This window comes from Notamacropus eugenii, chromosome 6 (genome assembly GCF_028372415.1).
Source record: "Notamacropus eugenii isolate mMacEug1 chromosome 6, mMacEug1.pri_v2, whole genome shotgun sequence".
Lineage (NCBI taxonomy): Eukaryota > Metazoa > Chordata > Mammalia > Diprotodontia > Macropodidae > Notamacropus > Notamacropus eugenii.
Window position 1 is genome coordinate 59773747 of NC_092877.1, and position 12504 is coordinate 59786250.

Here is a 12504-nt window from a genome sequence, read left to right on the forward strand (position 1 = left end):
GATGACCTCAGACAATTCATTTAATCTTTCTTGGTTTCAGTTTCCTCATCTGTAAAATGAGGACTTGGACTAGAGAACATCAAAGGTCCCTTCTAGCTATAAATCTGTGATCTAAATAAAATAGAATCTGATTGTATTCTCAAGAAAACGTTTTAGTTTTTTTGAATGATGTGGAACAAGTGCAAAAAGAATAGTCATAAGTATCAAATAAGTGTTAACCACGTGGGGCTCAGGTCCATGCCAATCAGATAGCCTTATCTACTCTAGTTTTGTCATCATATCCTCCAGGAAAGCTAATACTGCACTATGGGAATCAGTACTGGAAGCCAGTACACATTCAACCTTGAGATGGTCTCCAGCTAGGCACAGTGCCCCACCCTCTCCAGGTCTCTAGGGATCCACACATATAACACACCCTTACATTGTCTGGATGACACATTCACTGACTTACACCTAAGGGTGTACTGGGGCTAGTTTGAACTGGTTCTAGTGAAATGATTGCTAAATTTTCAACAGGAGCATCTATATCTTGGACATCAGAGCTTACCAATCAGAGCTTAATTTATTGCTTTGTTGATTGTCTAGGACAGGGGTGGGGAACCTGGTCTAGGATTAAAAAAAGTATGGAGAAAATGTTAATTATGTAGATTAAACTTAAAAGTGTGTCATGCATCCATTTTTTTCCCTTGAAGAGTTGGTTGTTAAATATTTACTAGCATATCCCTGCTTGCACCCTATTAACATTCTCCACAAATATCCAGGGGTCAGCTTCCAATCACAATGACCACATCACAATTATCAACAAGAGGAAAATATCTTTATGCTCTTATAGCCCAAGGGAGTTAACAACCACTTTGGAGAGCTTGAGCTGCTCTTTAACTCTGACAGGCAACTACTCCCTCTATCTATCTATATGTCTATCTATCTGTCTGTCTGTCTGTCTGTCTCTGTCTTCTTTCTACTACATCTGAAACTATAACTGCTTCTGTGCGTGTAATTCAAGGCATGATATACATTTTTTTATTTGACCTGGCATAGTACTCTCTCTTACCAATCCTACCAGTCCTGAAATTCCTACCTTTGGGAAAGATATCACATCACACTAATTTTTATTTCTCCTACTTTACTCATGCTGCTTCCACTTTCTATAATACTATCTTCTGTCTTCTTCATCTCATCCATCTATCTTTTACAACTCATTTCAAGTGCCACCTATTCCATTGAGACTTCCCCAACTTCTCTACCCTATGCTGATTTCTCTGTGCTTGACCTTGCATTAACACTGCACATTCCAACACTTTATTATGAACACAAAGCTTATTGTTTTTTAGTGTCCTGTGGCACTTTTACCCTTAATAAAAGCTGTGATGGTACAGGAAAACACTGAAAGGATCAGTGATAAAGCATTCTTCTTCATTACCTCTCAGCGGAGACAGTAGATTGTAGGTATAGGTAGAAGATGTTTTAAAATGTGGCAGATAGATGTGTTCATTTGTTTTAATTTAATGTGCATTTCTTTGTAAAAAAAAAAAAAGGCTTTTTTTTTTTTTGCGGGGTGGGGGTGGGGGGAGGAGTGACAGCAATGGAAAAAGGCATTTATCATTACTCAAAGAACACTGACCTGGAGCTGAGGAACCTGGATCTTAGACTTGGCTTTAATGTGAACTAACATTAAAGATGTCAATAGGAAGTGACAGTAATTTAAAAAAAAATGAATCGAACGAATGTATGCACATGTATTGGAGAAACAATTTTGACCTGGATCTGAAAATTCTGGATCCTACTCCTGGTTTTGGTGTAAACTAAACTTGGGCCTCAGTTTCCCTTTCTGTTACAAGGAGAGAGTTGACCTAGATAATTTCTAAAGTCCCTTGCAGCTCTAACATTCTATGAAGCTCTTATTGAGAGACCATAAATTCCTTGATTGCAAGAATCATGAGCTTTGTCTCCTATAGCACTGGTTTAGGTGCTTAATTGAATTGAATTAAATTGAAGGCTGTGCGTGTGGAGGCTATTATGATTGTGATCCCAATAAATTTCAAAGACCTCAAAGGGATTTTTGATAATTTCCCCTGCTGAGATTCTATGAAAAGCTTGAATCCCTTTAAAAAGGGAGAGGAGAATGGGGATTCTGAGAAATCCCGGACAAGTGGATTCCTTTCATTAAGGACAGCCTACCTACCTGGGTCACCAGCAGCCGCAACTGCGCACGCTCAAGGCTTATTTCTGCAAGTGCCTTCCAATTCAATGCCTGAGTCTGGGTTGCGGGTGGGGAGATGTGGAGGCGACACCGCCTACTCTCTGGTGACCGGCAGGGTAGCGGACCAATGGGAGTGAGGCTTCGTATCTCCCGGTTCTGGTCCCCATCTAAAGCTGGAGAGAATGGGCGGTGTCCTGGGAGCCTAGAGCCGGGGCGACAGGCAGGCCGGCCGGCCAGAGGAGCTGGCGTGATGCACTAGCTGTGCCGAGGCTCCCAAGGAGAGCGCTGCTGCGACAACTTTAAAGGGAGTCTGCTGAGATCCTCGCAGCAGCTCACTCCTCAGCCTTTCTTTCTTTCTTTCCTTTTTCTCCCCACCCTTTGCACGCCCTGTGTTTAATTTTATTTCGCTCCAATAAAGCTAGGGAGGAGGATGAATTGCGTTGACTGTGGCTGAAAAGAAACTGTTGGCTTCGGGAAGGCGCGGGAGGCAGGATGCTGATCTGGGCTGCAGACGTGGAGGTGGCTTCAGCCCTGACATTGCAGAAGTGCGAGGCTGGTGAGTAACAAGTACATTGACAGCCCCTGGAAAAGGACTGGGATTCATGGGGCGGGGTGGGGGGTGAGGGGAGAAATGTGGCAGCAGAGAGAGTTCGCACGGTGCTCTGTGTTAGTGCGTCCCACCCCTCGCCGGTTGGCAGGTTGAGCCGGTCTCGAGAGGCAGTGTTGGATTTCACTCGGAGGATTTGGGTTCGAATCCCTCCTCTGCTACTTACTACCTGCATGACCTTGGGCAAGTCATTTACCTCTCAGAACCTCCATTTCGTCTTCTGTAAAATGAGGTGGGGGAGGGGAACGGACTAGATGATTGCGAAGGTCTCTTTAAAATCTAGATTCTGGAAAAAAACCTCTTCAGGAAGGGCTGGAGGAAAGGATGCCCACACCTTCCTCACGCCAGTCTGGCCCAGGCCCTCCTCTGGTCGTTCTATAATGCTCTTTCTTTCTCCCCCATCTCCATGTTGAGGTGAGGAAAAGGGAACCCCACCCTGCTTTCCTCGGAAGGGCTGGGGCTTCTCCACTGCGCTATGCGGGGAAGGGGACTCCGCGTGGGCAGGCGGGGCCAGACTAAGGACGGAGGAGGCTCGGGGATGGAGGCGTGTCACCTGTGTCCAGACTGGTCACCGCGATTTTGAGCATCCCTTCCCCTGATTGCCCTCGGGGTTCCTGAGGTGGCTGTGCCAGTCATCCGAGGGACCAGTGTCTAATGGGAGAGGACTCAGTCCCTCCACCCTGGAAGGGCCGATCTCTGCAGAGACCTCTTCTTGCCTGACTGGCGATGGGGTGGTTTGCAGCCCCTCGGGGTAATGGGATGAATGGGGTAGTGGAAAGTAGTGAACATGGAGTCTGAGGACCTGGGTTCTGCTATTTACTTCTTGGATGACCTTGGACAAGTCACTTACCCTCTCTGTGCTTCAGTTTCCTTTTCTGTAAGGGAAATGATTGGGCTAAATGATCTCCATCGTACTTTGCATTTCTAAATCTGTCCCCTCACCACCGCCTTCTCTTCCTCTTACCCCATTTTCCAAGACTTCTATTTGCCCACACTTGCTGAGGAAGCTATGGGGGGGGGGGGGGGGAGAGGAAAGAATTTTTACATAATTCAGGCTTCGGTATTCTATTTTCAGCATTTCCTTTTGAGGAGAGAGTCAAGGGATATTAAAGTGCCCCCTTCCCGTTAAGATTATGAGCCGAATTTCCTTTCCGAATAGGTTGATTTTAAGGGCAGCGATCTTCCCCCTAGGTCTCCTACTTGAATATGGTTCTGTCTTTTACAGAAACCTAACACTTTTAGAACTGAGAAAGAGCTCTTAGGATACAATGTCACAGGCCCAGGCAACCTTAGGGAATGTGCAGTTTGCCAGCTTGAGGTGAGGGATCTGATGCACTAAGAGACTTAGCGACTGACTTAAGGACAAACAGCTAGCAAGTGGAAGAGTCTTCATCTCATCTGACTTAGACTTGCTTCATGGACCTATTACATCTATTTCTCCTGATTATGTGAGGAGGCATGTCTTCCTGTCCCCTCTCCTCCTCCTAGCCTCTAACTCCTAACCCAGGGGTGAGGAATCTGCAGCCTCCAGGCCACCTGTGGCCTTCTAGGTCCTTGGGTGTGGCCTTTTGACTGAGTCCAAGTTTTATAGAACAAATTTGAATTCAATCAAAGGGCCACACTTGGGATCCTTGAGATCACAGATTCACCACCCCTACCCTAACCCCTTTCCTCTTGAGTTTCTCCATTCAGATTATGTACTATGGTAAAGATAATTTAATGAAGCATCTGTTGTGGGCCTGTTTCTATTTGACTCTGATTGGGAATTGCTCTCTCTCTCTCCTCTCTCTCTCTCTCTCCTCTCTCTCTCTCTCTCCTCTTCAGATGTATTATTTTTATCTTTGTATATTGTGGTTTGCCATTTCCTTCTCCAGCTCATTTTACAGATGAGAAAACTGAGGCAAACAGGGTGAAATGACTTGTCCAGGATTACAAAGCTAGTAAATATCTGAGGCCAGATTTGAACTCAGGAAGATGAATCTCACTGACTCATAGGCTGGCACTCTATCCACTGTTTCATGTAGCTGCCCCAATATCTTTGCATAAGGGATGGCTATAGGTAGCAGATTTTGGACCTTAGCCATGGAGCAAAGGTTAATCTGCCCTATTGCTGGCTGCCTGCTTGTGACTGATAGGAACAGACGTTTAACCTAAAAGCTTTATATTTAGGTCAACCCTGTCACTTGTCTATTAGAAAGTACTATAAAATGCAAATTTATGAAACCAATGGACAGGAGTTATGATGAAATGAAAAACAGACTTTTGAAATGATTGGCTATGCAGAATATTTTGCAGGTAGGGGCTTATTTAGTGTTTAATTGAAATAAATCCAATATATGAAGTGATACAGATCAAACAGAGCAGAAGTAGCAGCATATATTAATGACATACTTAATATGAATAATTAACAATAATATTAATATGTGTATATACATATCTATATCCATGACAGAGAGGGAGGGAGGGAGGGAAGGAGAAAGACATAGACAGAGACAGAGACAGACAGAGAAGGACAGAGAGAGGAGAGACAGAGAGAGGTGAGACAGAGAGAGGGAGAGAGAGAGAGAGAGAGAGAGAGAGAGAGAGAGAGAGAGAGAGAGGGAGAGAGAAAGAGAGAAAGAGAGAGAGAAAGAGAGAGAGAAGAAAAAGAGAGAAAGAGGAGGGAGGAATGAGGAGAGAGGGAGGGAGGGGAGAGAGAGAAGGAGAGAGAGAGAGAAGGAGAGAGAGAGAGAGAAGGAGAGAGAGGAATGGGGAGGGAGGGAGAGAGAGAGAATGATAGAAACAAAACTTCAAGGCCATTGTTTCTTAAATTAAGCATTAGAGCTGGAAGAGCTGATTGAAGTCAATTCAGCCTCTGCCATTTTCTCTCTCTAAACTTCAGTTTCCTGAATGATCAAATAAGGATAACCACAATGTCTACATAGCTCATATCCCTGCGTTGTTGTGAGGAAAGTGCTGTGTAAACTGTGTGAGGTATCTGAGCTTCATTTGCCTAGTAATAGCACTTACACTCTGTACCTTCTAGGGTGATTTTAAGGAAGCAGTGAGGTTTTCTTCATAGCATTTAGAACTGAAGTGAACCTTGGAAATTAACTAGACCAACTTACTCATTTTATTGCAGAGGAAACTGACAATCAGGGAAGAGAAATTACTCGCCCAAAGTCACAGAAGCTGATAAAGTGCTTTGTAACAACAGTGTACTACATAAACATTAAGTATGTATATGTGTATATGTTTTATATATGTATACGTATTGATTGGGACCCAACATGTGATTGCATTCATATAGGGAGGAAAGTGAGAAAAGTCCTTCTTCTAATGCAAATTGGCAACTTCTCTGCAATTTATAGATTTAGAGAGTAACCCATAGCTTTGGGAGTCTATGACTTGCCCAGGATCACGTAGTCAGTTTATATAAGAGATTGGACTTGAAACCAAGTCTTCTTAGACTCAAGCCTTGCTCTCTAGTCAAATGGCAAGATGCTTCTTCATAACCTTCTTATCTATCTATCTATTTATCTATCATATCCTAAAATGCCAAGATAAGTGGATATCCATCATTTAGATGTCAAGATACCTAGATACTATGCTGCAATTATCTTTTCAGAAAAGATTTGTAATTTTGTTAGAATGGTATATTCCTTCTACCATAGTAAATGACAGTATATCTATGCCTCAGTAGATATTGTTCATGGGTCAATGTGTGAAAAAAAAATCAGCACCCAGTTGTCACCATTCTGGTGATAAGATTGGCAAATTCATTCCACAAGACTTATTTAACACCTTTATATATGAATATATATGTTTATATTAGAAATTTTCTTTTTATTAAGAGCCTCAGAAGATAGGTTTTGGGCTTTAATTTTTTAATATGGATTTTTTGTGGTTTTTCATTCTCTGAGCATTGAGTTCAGGTAGAAAAATTTGTTTTTGTAGTCATTTGAAGATAAGATTATCATTGGTGCTAGACATCAATCCATAGACCTTTAAGTCCCTGCTATGTGCCAGCTGCTGTGGTAAGTTCTGAAGAAGAGGAGGAGAAAAAGGAGGAGGAAGAGAATAAGAAGGAGAAGTAGGAAGAAGAGAAGAAAGAAAAAGAGAAGAATCTGCCCTCAAAACTATACGTTTTATAGAAGAAGATAATATGCATGTATAAATAGATCTAAAGGTACAAGGTAATTTGGGATGGAGGAACACTGGAAAATAGAGGATCAGGAAAGATCTCATGTGGACACACACACAGAGAGAAGATAGAATGTTGTATATGAGGGAACAATAAGAAAGTCAGTACAACTGGAATGTAGAGCAAATGAAGGTGGGGAGGAGGAGGAGACTGGAGACAGAGGGTAAAGGGCTTTGACCATCACAATTTTGCACTTGATTCATTGGAGCTTCGTTTTGGAATATAATTTTGGCATGGACAGGGGCAAGGGCATAGGTAAGGAAAGCAATCAGACTTTCAAATAGTACAGGTAAGAGATGATGTGGGCCTGGGCTTGAGAGAAGGGGACAGATGTGAGAGATGTGAAGTAGAACCGATGAACTGTTTCTGAATTGGGCTGATGAGCCCCTCTTTGGCAGACTAATACCTCCCCTCTCTCCAGAGAGCTTATTATATTGATGCCAAGCTTGGTGCAGACATCCATTCAGTTTAGCTTACTGTAGCTTTGAACTCCTGAGGTCAAGTAATCCATCAACCTCAGCCTCCCCAGTGGCAAGATTTGCTGGCATGCTGGCCATATTCTTTTTTAAAGAAAGATGTCTGTAGAATAGAATGCGTCTCAGAAGAGACTTTGGAGACCACCAAACTCAAACTCACCCTTAATACAGGAATCTTCTTTACAACATCCTTGATAAATAATCATTTAGACTTTGATTGTACGCTTCCAAGGATGGGGCTGTCACTATCTCCCAAGGCAGCACTTTACTATGTTGGACAAAACTAATTGTTTGCCATTCTAATACAGTGGTGTCTGCATCCTCTTTAGTTTCTATAAGAAAAGAAGGACCTTTGGCATCCTTCCCTGCCCCCCCCCCCCAACCTGTATTGTTGCTTCATAAAGGTGGAGAGGAGCTATATTTATTTTTCTCATATACTCTTTTGAGTTTAAAATGTATTTCATTATCTTGCCTTGACCATTGTTTTTGTTTGTGATAGCTCTAGATTAGGAGCCAGGAAAGGAGGGCACTGCATCTAGTTTTGCCAAAAGCTAGCTGTTTAGCATGGAGTGGAAAGAGTATGGTTGGAGTTAAAGGAGGTGGGTTCAAATTCTACTGTTGCTGTTGACTCTGAATGAGTCTTTGAACAGGTCACTTACACCTTCATGGGTCTGTACAATGAGAGGATTTGGCCAGATGGCTTCTGAATTCCCTTCCAGCTCTGACTCTTTAGTCCTGACTAAAAATTCAATTCAATTTCACCACTCTGGGCCTGAATTTTGTTAACAATAAAATAAAGGTAGTGGGTTAAGATAAACACTAAGTTCAACCCCTTCTATCTCTGATGATCTATGATTCCATGACCTAGGGCAAAATCAGTAAAGTCATCTATCCTTCCTTTCCCAATGGAAGTTGAAACATATAAACAGAGCTAAAAGTTGAAAAGAATAAATTAAATATACATGAAGAAAATCTAGAAGGAAGTATGTTTGTTTAGGACATTGAGTGATAACTTGTGATATATAAACTTTAACCCAATATTCTGTCTTCAAAAAGTCATAATTGTTAGATGGGTGAGAAGTTTATTGTGGATCACTATATAATTTCTTCTTTGAATGATGTGCTCCCAACAGTCATCTTGTACCGCTCTGTCAACGCTGTTGTAGGATTGTCTGTAACTAGAGCCAAGATAACGCCTAGCCAAGATGAGCAGCAGGCCAGGGTATAGCTTTAAAGGGGCTGCAGTGAAGGATTTTTTTTTTTTTGATATGACTTTTTGTAAATGCACATTTTGAAATGCCAGCAAATCTGTTCTCCCTGGCACATAGGGATTGATTTGGAAAAATCAAATTACATTTGCTGCAGAGAAGGCTTAAAATCTTCCATATACAGTAACATACAGGGAATGTGATTTTTAGATTTTGTCTGAAACATGTAAATATCCTGTAAAGGAAATAGGCCATTTGGACATGGATAGATCCCCTTGACCAGGAGTTGAGAAGATCGAGTTCATATTCTGCCTCTAGTATTTACTAGCTCTCTGATCCTGTGTGGTATAGTTTAGACAATGTGATGTAGTGGATCAAATGTTGGAACTGGGTTCAAATCCTTCTTTGGACACTTATCAACTATGTGACCCTGAACAAGACACTTAACATAGTTATTCTTCCATTTCTCATCTGTAAAATAAGGCAGTAGGACTCAGTGATCTGTAAAGTCTCTTCTAGCTTTAAATTTATGGGCCTATAAGTCATTTACTTACTCTCTTTGTTGGACTCAGTTTCTTTGTCTGTAAAACAAGAGGTGACAATAGCATCCATCTTTCAGGGTTGTTGGGAGAACTGAAAGAAATAACATTGAGGTGGCTCAGTGGGTAGAATACTGGGCCTAGAGTCTGGAAGACCTGAGTTCAGATCCTGAAAGACCTGAGTTCAGATCCTGCCTGTTTGTTTCAGTTTCCTTATCTGTAAAATGGACTGGAGAAGAAAATGGTAAAGCACTTTAACATCTTTGCCAAGAAAACCCCAAATGGGATCACAAAGAGTTGGACATGACTGAAAAACAATATGTACTGAACACTGTACTATATATTAAAGACAATATAAATGCTTAGGAAAACTCACTTTCTGCTCTTCCAGTCTTAAGTGGGGGTTGAGATACCAAACCAGATAACTGTAATGGCCTTGATGAGGTCATCAGAGAGGTACTAAACAAAGTGCTATGTGAAGATCTAGGGAAAAGTCCTATTTTGGGCAGGAAAGGATTAACATATTTCCAACAGTGCTTCCAGTGTGGTTAATTTCCTTCTTAAGTGGACTGACATTTGCTCATTTTATTTCTGTGTGTTTTTATTATCTAGGGTGGTAAAGGGAATGTGAGGCCATTCCCCCTCTTTTTTATTTAGCATCCTGCCACTGATGAGCCAACATACTCTTGATTTTAAGAGCTCTAGGAACTTGGGAATTTGTGGTCAGCTGCCTATGTATGATGTGAGTGTTTTCTCTGGCCTTGAATTTATGTCAGGTGCCATGGAGGGAAAACTGGAATCATGGGCATTTTTTTCCTTTGTGGTTGTAAATGCTCCAGAAGGTACAACATGATGAATCCATCCAATGCATATAAATAAAATAAGATGACAGGTGGCTGCAAATTCAATTAACATTCATTCCAGCAAGGTTGTTGTGGGAGAAGATAAATAAAAAGGAATGTTGAGCATGCGTGCTCTAAATGCTAAGTCACAGTACCTAGGCAGGTACCTTTATTTTTGATGGCTAACTTTCTTTTCACTTCAGTGGAGAAGTTCAGGGCTTTTCAATATGAGGTCCTCAATGTTATTTACAAAGTACTTTCTGACACTGATAAAACTGAGCAGTAACTTGTAGCTGAGGTGGTTTCATAGATTTCAGAAGAGGACAGGACCTTGGAGATCATCTAATTGAACCTCTTTATTTTATGGATGACTACTTGTCCAAGGTCATTGTCTTCCTTATAAACATATTAAAATGGAGGTCTAGAAAAGAGTCACAAAATGAATTAGGAGTATAGTCCAGATTGCTTCCCTCAGGCCAGTAGTACACTTTGTCTCACCTAGAGTATTTTCTCTCTTCAGGAATTGTTTGGCCTCTTTAAGAAGCCAGGTTGTAAACTGGAGGAGCTATTCACCAGTAAGGAAGGACGCTGAGTCACGAGTTAAGGAGATTAGGATCATAGCCCTAGGCCTAGAAAGGACCTCATAAGCCGTCAAGTGAAACCCCTTCATTTTACAGATGCTGAGGTCCAGGGAGATTTGGTGCAATACTCCATGTCATACTTTGCAATAAAGATTCAGACAGTTCCAGTCAGGAGTATGCTAGTAAATGTTTAACAACTGGCTCCCCCCAAAAATGTATGCATGACATACTTTTAAGTTTAATCTGAAGTACTAAGATTTCCTCCATCACTTTATAAAATCTAGACAATCAACAAAACAATGAGGTAAATGCTTGCACTGAAAATTTAGCAATGGGCTCTCTTTAGTGAGCTCATTCTGGAACCATGCAGCTGTTGCCCACTATTGAAGCCATAGGGATATCACATGAGGCAGCTAGGTGGCACAGGGGATAGAATGCAGAGCCTGGGGTCAGGAAGATTCATCTTCCTGAATTTAAATCTGGTCTTAGACACTTCCTAGCTGTGTGACCTTGGCCAAGTCACTTAACCCTGTTTGCCTCATTTTCCTCATCTATAAAATGAACTGGAGAAGGAAATGGCAAACCACTTTAGCATCTTTGCCAAGAAAACCCCAAATGGGGTCATGGCATCAGAAACAGATAAAAAGTGACGGAGATCTACATCATAAGGCCATTTTGCAAAAAGCAGTTTCTATTGCCAAGTACATATTATATATGAGAAGCGATATAAGACATATTATGAAGAAATTCTACCACTATAAAAGGAGGTGGGCTGCTCATATAGAGGGTAAGGGCAAACAGACACTGCATGACATATTAACGACACGCTAATATGCACAAAATTAAGAAACCTGAGAGAAAGGCCTCTAGCACTTGAGTAGATAGATCTTCTATGACAGATTTGTAGAAGGCTAAGGAAAGGATCACTCAAGAGGCAAAGGTGTGGATGAGTTGTGATCTAGCTCTACTGATGGGAGGAGGACCATAAATCCCTTATCATAAATTCATAGTCATATATCAGAGAGAAAGCATTCACAAGGGATAAGAAATCCTTGATGACAGAGAGACCAAGGATGATTTGGGGGAAAAGAAATGAATAATAATTAGTGCTTACTATGTAGAAGTGCTTACTGTCAAGGAGGTAATTAACACCCTTCTTCTAGGTACCAGCCAGAAACCAGGTGGAACAGATGGGGCCTGGAGTTGTGAAAAGATCCTGGGTTAGCTCTGGAAATGAGAGATAGCAGGCTTCATGGTGCAAGAGAAAACAACTGATAGAAGTATTGCCAGTGTAAACATTTTAAGTAACTATAAAGGTATTTGGTTATTTGTTTGTTTGTATTTGGTCACATCCTTGTTCTAAATGGTAAATTGCACTGCTTGTAAAAAGAGCTTATAACCAACTGTGCAATACTATTAATGATCCCAACTTGCTCTCTCTTGTGGAAGCTAATTTTAAAAATATCAGTATCACCTGGTACTGCTATATAAAGATGAACCATAGGGCCCCATGATCTCACAAGAATCAAAATCTCATGTACCCCCAAGGACCAGGTAATAGTTCATCTATGGTAAGTAGAAGTAGGCATTAACATAATACTAGTGGGGGGAGAAGTAATAGAAAAGATATTAACCAAGACATATGTGACTAGAAAAGGAAGGGATCTGTTCACATAGGGAGAATGAGGATCAACAGATGGTCATCTCTAATGCTACACTTGGATCCAATAAATCTTTTAAATTAATTAATTAATGAACCTTTAGTTTTCAACGTTCACTTCCATAAGCTTTTGAATTTTAAATTTTCTCCCCCTCCTTCTCCTCTTCCCTCTCCAAGATGGCCTGCAATCTGATATAGGCTCTACATA

The 12504-nt window shown here is 41.4% G+C and overlaps 1 protein-coding gene across 2 annotated transcripts in view; it reads left to right on the top strand.

Annotated features, from left to right (window-relative positions):
- The first annotated feature begins 2369 nt into the window (after positions 1–2369).
- Positions 2370–12504, top strand: part of JAKMIP1 (janus kinase and microtubule interacting protein 1) — a 252553-nt gene continuing 242418 nt past the window's right edge. The window contains exon 1 of one of the 2 annotated variants that reach the window (XM_072620189.1): positions 2370–2756. The gene's annotated coding sequence lies outside the window, so the exon portion shown is untranslated. The remainder of the gene's footprint in view (positions 2757–12504) is intronic. The other variant, XM_072620188.1, reaches the window with a different exon arrangement.